The sequence below is a fragment of the Dendrobates tinctorius genome, unplaced genomic scaffold (genome assembly GCF_039654945.1).
Source record: "Dendrobates tinctorius isolate UK_male_01 unplaced genomic scaffold, ASM3965494v1 ptg000037l, whole genome shotgun sequence".
Classification (NCBI taxonomy): Eukaryota; Metazoa; Chordata; class Amphibia; order Anura; family Dendrobatidae; genus Dendrobates; species Dendrobates tinctorius.
Genome location: NW_027361705.1, coordinates 28,959,261 through 28,967,830, shown reverse-complemented (window position 1 = coordinate 28,967,830; position 8,570 = coordinate 28,959,261).

Sequence of the window (8,570 nt, the reverse complement as noted above, 5' to 3'; positions counted from 1 at the left end):
TTCTGCAAATTGCGGAGGCGGCTGACTCCGCGGTCTGGTCTCGAGTAGGGGTGACCACAGCGAACTTGGTGAAATGATCCACCATGACGAGGCAGTGTTCGTATCCCTGGAATGCGGGACCAATGTGCAGATAATCCACCGTCAGGAGCTCAAAGGGTGCTGAAGTCACAATCGTCTGTGTTGCGGCCCTCTGAGCAGGCGGTTTGGCCAATTCACATAAGCGGCAGGTACGGCAAACTTCTTCCACAACAGCCGACAAGCGTGGGTGATAAACTTTCTGTTGTAACCATTGCAAAGTCTTTTTGACTCCAAAGTGGGCCCCTTTTTCGTGAGCCTCTTGAGCCAGCTCGTGTAGTGGAGCTCCGGGTGTAACCACCCGCCAAACAGTCGTTGAGGTTGTTTGCGAAGTGATTTTACAGTACAGTAGTCCCTTTCGGATAATCAGTCTCTCCCATTGTCGCAGCATCAGCGACAGGTCTTGAGTCAAAGTTTGCCGTTGAGTATCAGTGGGTAATTGACCAGCGGCGACCCATGTCCGGAGAAGTCCAACTTCTTCATCTTCTTGTTGCTGTTGTATCCACTTATCCCGAGATTGCTCCAGGATGCCCCTGTGGGCCTCTGGGGAAGATACTTTTGCATCAACATTGGTGAGCACGGCAGCGGTAAGAGCGAACGGTATTTCCTCTCCTTCTAATTCTTCATCTCGATTCCGTCCGGGAGTTGTATGTCGAATCCTGGAGAGAGCATCTGCATGAACATTCTCGGCCCCTCTTTTGTAAATAATCTTGTAATTCTACTTCGCCATTCGTGCCACCCATCGCTGCTCCAAAGCCCCCAACTTGGCGTTTTCCAAATGAGCCAGTGGGTTGTTGTCAGTTCGCACTACCACCTCGGAGCCCGCTAGGTACTCTGCGAATCTTTCCGTCATAGCCCACACCACGGCGAGGAGCTCGAGCTTAAAAGAGTTGTAATTGTCAGGATTACGCTCGGAGTCATGGAGTGAACGGCTTCCATAAGCGATCACCCTCTCCCGGCCATCCTGAACCTGTGACAACACAGCCCCTAGCCCGTGAAGACTCCCGTCAGTGTGCAGGATGAATGGCTGAGAGAAATCCGCATAAGCCAACACTGGGGCATCCGAGAGTGCAGCCTTAAGATCTCGGAAGGCCTCTTCCTGAGGGTGTTGCCACTGGATTTTTCGCCCATTGGCCCCAGCGGGAGTCCCCTTCAGCAGGTCATGCAGGGCTCGAGCTCGACATGCAAAATTCTTTACGAAACGACGGTAATATCCAGCTAACCCCAGAAAAGCCCGCACGTCTTTCACCATCTCGGGGGTAGGCCATTCCTGGATAGCAGCAACCTTCTCCCGGGACGGCCTCACAACCTCTGCCGAAACGACATGACCCAGATACTCAATCTGAGAGCGAAATAGTTGGCATTTCTGAGGCTTCACCTTCAACCCGTACTTTTGCAGCCGGCTGAGTACCTGTCCCAACCGCTTCAGGTGGTCCTCGAAGGCGGCGGCATATTCAATGATGTCGTCCGGGTAGATCAACGTGGCCTCAAAATTGAGATCTAATAAAAAGAGCTCCATCAGTCGCTGAAAGGTCCCGGGGGCGTTGGCCAGCCCGAATGGCATACGATTAAACTCAAACAGTCCCATGGGCATTATGAACGCCGTCTTAGCTCTGTCCTCTTCTGACATGGGTACCTGCCAGTACCCACTGGCCAAGTCCAGGGTCGAAAAATATGTTGCTTTGCCCAATGCAGACAGAGATTCTTCTATGCGGGGCAGTGGGTATGAGTCTTTAATAGTGCAAGCATTCAATTTACGATAATCCACACAGAATCGTAGTGTACCATCTTTCTTCCGGACCAACACGATGGGGGCCGCCCAAGGGCTTTGACTTTCCCGTATCACCCCTTTTTGCAGCATCTGAGCCAGCAAAGTTTTCACCTCTTGATAGAGTTGTGGCAGGATCTGTCGATATCGTTCTCGGATAGGGGCCGCTCCTGCTGTGGGGATCTCATGAGTGATGGAGGTGGTACACCCAAAGTCATCCTCATGGCTAGCAAATACTTCGTGGTACTGTCCTAGCAATGCTTTTACTTGTGAAAGTTGGGCCGCAGTTAGTCCAAAAAGCTCGGCCCGCATCTGCTCCAAAATATTTCGGCCCTTCTCTTGTGTCGAGACTTCGTGGGCCTGTAAGGTTCGTATTGTTACCTCCCAAGGATCCTCGGGGTGTACTCGTAATTGAACCGCAGGAGCGGGCAGCACTTCTTCTAAAGGCTTTACTAGTTTGGCCAGTACAGTCCGGGCTTTCAGAATGGTATCTTGGTCTTCAAGGTTAACGCAGCGGACCAGGACGGTTCCTTTTCGCACCGTAGCGAGGGAACGAGCCACCAGTATGCCAGGAGGTAAGTGCTCTGAGGCTGGTTTCACATTAGCGCTTTTCAAGCGCACGCACGGCCGGGGGTAGCTCCGCCCCCGAGCCGGCTCTCTGCCCGGCGTGCCCGCCCCTTGCTTGTAGCGCCGCCTCCTAGCGCACAGCGGCGCCTGCGATCGGCGCACCCTATCTTTAGCATAGGGTGCGCAGATCGTGCGCAGGCCATGCGCTAGTTGCGCTTTGACCTGCGCTGCGCACTTTTGACGGTGTGCCGTGCGCGCCAAAATCCGAAAAGTTTGATTTTGGCGCGCACGGCGCACCGTCAAAAGTGCGCAGCGCAGGTCAAAGCGCAACTAGCGCACGGCCTGCACACGATCTGCGCACCCTATGCTAAAGATAGGGTGCGCCGATCGCAGGCGCCGCTGTGCGCTAGGAGGTGGCGCTACAAGCAAGGGGCGGGCACGCCGGGCAGAGAGTCGGCTCGGGGGCGGAGCTACCCCCAGCCGTGCGTGCGCTTAAAAAGCGCTAATGTGAAACCAGCCTGAGTGACACGGCTCCACCTGCACCTCTACGCCCTCCAAAGGTATCGGGGCCCGAATTGGCAGGGCCACCACTGTCTGTCCAGGAGGCAGCACAAGCAGGGGTGCCGCTGACGCGATGACCTTACCCAGAGCCTCACCCTCCTGGCAGTCCCGATGCACCCGCGCACCTCGCACCAGCTGCTGGAATACCTGTCCCTGAGCTGTGCGAGAACCCCACTGCTTCAGTGTCCTTTGTGTGGGATCATTAAGCAACAGGTTACCAAACTCATTTAAAATATTCATGCCTAGGGTGACGGGGTGTCGTTGATCAGCTTCTCCTTGAGTCAGCACCACCCCTCTGCGGCCGAGGGGTTTACCGCACAACGTCATCTGCACCCACACTACCCCGGCAACCGGGACCGGCAGTTGGTTAGCAGCTACTAGTCTAATCATGGGTCCCCACTGAGGCCTTGCTGCCTCTGGAAAGTTTCGTTGAAAGTACGCTGCGGGCATAGTGGTTACTTGTGATCCCGTGTCCACCAGACACCAGATGGCCCGGCCCTCTACTTCTGCCCAAACTACCGGACACTTTGCTATCAAATCTTCGGGACTTCCACCACCCCTAGTTGTGATTTTCGGCTCCGAGCGGCGTCCCCCCAGCCCGGAGCCCTTTAGTTTAATGGCCGCCGGGGTGGGTATCTCTCACGCCGCGAACACTCTCGGGCGAAGTGGCCTGGTTCTCCACACTCATAACACCGGGCCGGTATAGGTTGACCACCCCGTGGAGAACGTGACCCCCAGGGACCGGGATTAACACTGGGTCGTCCAGTCTCTGGTTCGGTTCTTCTCTTTACTTCAGCCAACTCGCTCTTAATATTTTTCAATTCTCGCTTCATCTCCTCCACCCACTGGGGTTCCTCAACTGTGTTCGAGGAGGCCTCCACACCTCAGACCTTCCCCACGGGGACCGCCATCCCCTGCTCTTGCTCCCGAGCCCGTGCCTGACTTCCCACTTCTGAAAAATCTATTTGGGGATTCATTCTGATCTGTTCCCGGAATGCCTGTTTTATTAGTGGATCTCGCAGTCCAGTCACCAGTAGGTCACGTAGGGTAATGTCAACAGGTCCTACCCCTACCATGTCTTTTCTTTCAATAGCCGTATGAGCACATTCATATACTGAGTAATCGTCTCCCCCTCTGCCTGCATCCGACTAAACAGACGGGTCCTTAACTCTTCCACATCAGTGGGATCTCCGTGGGTCTGTTCCACTATCTGCAACACCTTTTCAAAAGTGTTGCGGTGCCCCGAAGGTTTCAACATCACTGACCTCCGCACCTCCCCGTCTAGGGCCATGAGTGCCACTTCAGCTTCCAGGTCAGGGGTCATTGGGTGCATCCGAAAGAGCCCCCGCATTCGCTCTGTCCAGCTTCATAGCATAGCATTGGAGCCGGAAAATCTAGGCAGGTTGTTCAGCATGGCCCCCAATGAAATGCTAGTACTGGGGCCTTCATTATTTACAGATTTTACAGCTTCCCCCTGACCTGCGCCACCACCGTCTATGCTCGGAGACTGCATCCTGCCGACTACGCCAAGTGTAGGGTCGGACAGGTTCGCAGGATGCAGTGACGAGACACTAGACGAATGGTGGTTTTCGAAATCACGTTTATATAACTCTAGCCGATGGGCTAGGCTAAACAAAACAAGGATAAAGAAACAACACCAACAGTCCACGCAGGGACTCAACAAACTTAACCAAATATAGTTTCACTTAGCCTTTCAGGGACTGCGGGGTTCAGTAGCATGGCCGCATTGAGGTCGCTGAGGCGGCTGTCCTGAGGAAAGTGACGCCAGTGGGGGCAACAGGCCCTGAAGAAAATAATACCGTTGGGGTGCAACAAGCCCTGAAGGAAACGGGGACGTTGGGGCGCAACAGGCCCTGAAGGTAACGCTGCTGCTGGGGCGCAACAGGCCCTGAAGGAAACACTGCCGTTGGGGCGCAACAGGCCCTGAAGGAAACGAGGACGTTGGGGCGCAACAGGCCCTGAAGGTAACGCTGCCGCTGGGGCGCAACAGGCCCTGAAGGAAACACTGCCGCTGGGGCGCAACAGGCCCTGAAGGAAACGGGGACGTTGGGGCGCAACAGGCCCTGAAGGAAACGCTGCCGCTGGGGCGCAACAGGCCCTGAAGGAAACGCTGCCGCTGGGGCGCAACAGGCCCTGAAGAAAACGCTGCCGCTGGGGCGCAACAGGCCCTGAAGAAAACTCTGCCGCTGGGGCACAACAGGCCCTGAAGAAAGCAGTGCCGTTGGGGCTCAACGGGCCCTGAAGTAAATGATGGAGGTGGCGCGCAGTGATGACGCAGTTCCCCAGAAAGGCCTGTAGCCATCCTTTACCAAGGAGTCTCTTCCTAAGCCAGGGTAGCGAGCCTTTTATCCCACCTGTGACAATGTGGAGTATCTTGAGGCCGATGATGGCCGGGTCGGCGTGATGGGGGAAGGCTGGGGGGAAGGGCCCAGGTCTCTGAGGCCTGGTTACCAGTACTCATGGCCACAACCGGAGGTATAGTTCCTCTCCCTTCAAGGTGGGGGTTAGCGGGGATAATTCTCTCAGAATGGGAGCGGGGAGCAGTTTCTGGGCACAGTCTCTCACGTCTCTCTTGTCGGTAAATCGGTTGCTTTCTCCTCGCAGGCTCCTCTCGGTGCCCCTGCAAGTCACCCTGCGTCTTGCCTTCACTCCCTCTCTTCCCCAACTGCCACTTCAGCGCGTCCCCTGCTCCTTTTACCCTAGCCCCTCCCCCTGTTGCCCTGACAACCTCAGTCGCATGTCTCCCTTTGTAATTCCCCTGTTGTGCTTCCTTCAATAACTCTGATGGCGGTCCCCTTGGTTCCGGCCCAAACACTATATGGGGGTCCTCCTCCCCACACCCTCACCATCGGTACCCACCACCGTTGCTATATCACCGGTACCTACGCCCGTGGTACCTGCACCACCGGTACCCACCGAGAATGCCCTGGTCCTCCCTCCGGCCGCACCTGCGGAACCTGAGGCTGCTGCGATGCCATCGGCAGCGCCTATCACCAGTGGCGTAGCGTGGGGGGCGGGGGGGCGGTCCGCCCCAGGCGGCACATGTGTGGGGGCAGCGCGGCAGCAGCAGCAATTCCTCTCTGTTGCAGAAGCGCGGAGGCACAGTGCAGTGCAGCGGCGGGCAGGGAGAAGGCCATGAGGGGGTAATGGGAGAAGGCCATGAAGAGGTAATGGGAGAAGGCCATGAGGGGGTAATGGGAGAAGGCCATGAAGGGTAATGGGAGAAGGCCATGAAGGGGTAATGGGAGAAGGCCATGAGGGGGTAATGGGAGAAGGCCTTGAGGGGGGTAATGGGAGAAGGCCATGTGGGGATAATGGGAGAAGGCCATGATGGAGGTAATGAGAGAAGGCCATGATGGGGGTAATGGGAGAAGGCCATGAGGGGGTAATGGGAGAAGGCCTTGAGGGGGTAATGGGAGAAGGCCATGATGGGGGTGATGCAGAGAAGGCAATGATGGGAGTGATGGGGTGATGGAGCAGGCAATGATGGGAGTGATGGGGAGAAGGCAGTGATGGGGTGATGGAGAAGGCAATGATGGGAGTGATGGGGAGAAGACAATGATGGGGTGATGGAGCAGGCAATGATAGGAGTGATGGGGAGAAGGCAGTGAAGGGGTGAAGGAGAAGGCAATGATGGGAGTGATGGGGAGAAGGCAATGGTGGGGGTGATGGGGAGAAGGCAATGATGGGGTTGATGGGGAGAAGGCAATTATGGGGTGGTGGGGGAAAAATAAATGATGGGGTGGTGGGGGAGAATTCAATGGTGGTGGTGGAAAGAGTAATAAATGGGGGTGGTGGAGGAGGAGGAAATGATGGAGGTGGTCGAATGGGCAATGATGGGAGCGGTGGGGGAGAAAGTAAAGATAGTGGAGGGGAGAAGAAAATGATGGAGGTGGTGAAGAGGGAAATGATGGGGTGGGCGAGAGGACAATAATGGGGTGCGAGGGGAGGAGGACAATGAGGGGTGTGGGGGATTGGGATGGGAGGAAGGGGGACTTATAATGGCCTTAGGAACAGGGGGAGGTAGAGGAAGACATTATCGCTTATTATGTCTAACACAGTCCCTTAGTATATAGTGTACTCACTATGTCTAACACAGTCCCTTAGTATATAGTGTACTCACTAATTCTGTATAACACTATCCTTAGTTACATAGTTTCCTCTTTTATTATGTATAACACCATCCCTTATTACGTATCATCCTCTCTAGTTATATATGATGCCATCCCTTATTATATAGCTTCCTCTGCTGTTATGTATAGTGCTGTCTCTTACATAGTGTATTCTTGTTAATTTTGTTATTTAGAGTGCCCTCTTTTATTACATAGTCAGCTCTCTTTTTAGATATAAAATGACTGCTGATCGAGGAGCCGGTGACCAAACTACCAGTCCATCAGCTCCTCCATTAGAAAGGAAGCTTTCCCATGCTCCATCAGCCATCATTGCATTATAAAGCCAACAAGACAGGACGGTATGTAATAAAAAACAGTGCTCTATTTAATCCAATATGTAAGGGACGGTACTGTACATAACAAGAGAGGGCACTGTGTAAGGGACAGCAATATACATAATAAAGGAGACTATGTAATATATATACCTGTATGTGCGTGTGTGGCTATATACACTCACTGGCCACTTTATTAGGTACACCATGCTAGTAAGGGGTTGGACCCCCTTTTGCCTTCAGAACTGCCTCAATTCTTCGTGGCAGAGATTCAACAAGGTGCTGGAAGCATTCCTCAGAGATTTTGGACCATATTGACATGATGGCATCACACAGTTGGCGCAGATTTGTCGGCTGCACATCCCTGATGCGAATCTCCCGTTCCACCACATCCCAAAGATGCTCTATTGGATTGAGATCTGGTGACTGAGGAGGCCATTTGAGTACAGTAAACTCATTGTCATGTTCAAGAAACCAATCTGAGATGATTCGAGCTTTATGACATGGCGCATTATCCTGCTGAAAGTAGCCATCAGATGTTGGGTACATTGTGGTCATAAAGGGATGGACATGGTCAGCAACAATACTCAGGTAGGCTGTGGCGTTGCAACGATGCTCAATTGGTACCAAGGGGCCCAAAGAGTGCCCAGAAAAAATTCCCCACACCATGACACCACCACCACCAGCCTGAACCGTTGATACAAGGCAGGATGGATCCATGCTTTCATGTTGTTTACGCCAAATTCTGACCCTACCATCCGAATGTCGCAGCAGAAATTGAGACTCATCAGACCAGGCAACGTTTTTCCAATCTTCTACTGTCCAATTTCGATGAGCTTGTGCAAATTGTAGCCTCAGTTTCCTGTTCTTAGCTGAGAGGAGTGGTACCCAGTGTGGTCTTCTGCTGCTGTAGCCCATCTGCCTCAAAGTTCGACGCACTGTGCGTTCAGAGATGCTCTTCTGCCTACCTTGGTTGTAACGGGTGGCAATTTGAGTCACTGTTGCCTTTCTATCAGCTCGAACCAGTCTGCCCATTCTCCTCTGACCTCTGGCATCAACATGGCATTTCCGGCCACAGAACTGCCGCTCACTGGATTTTTTTTCTTTTTCGGACCATTCTCTGTAAACCCTAGA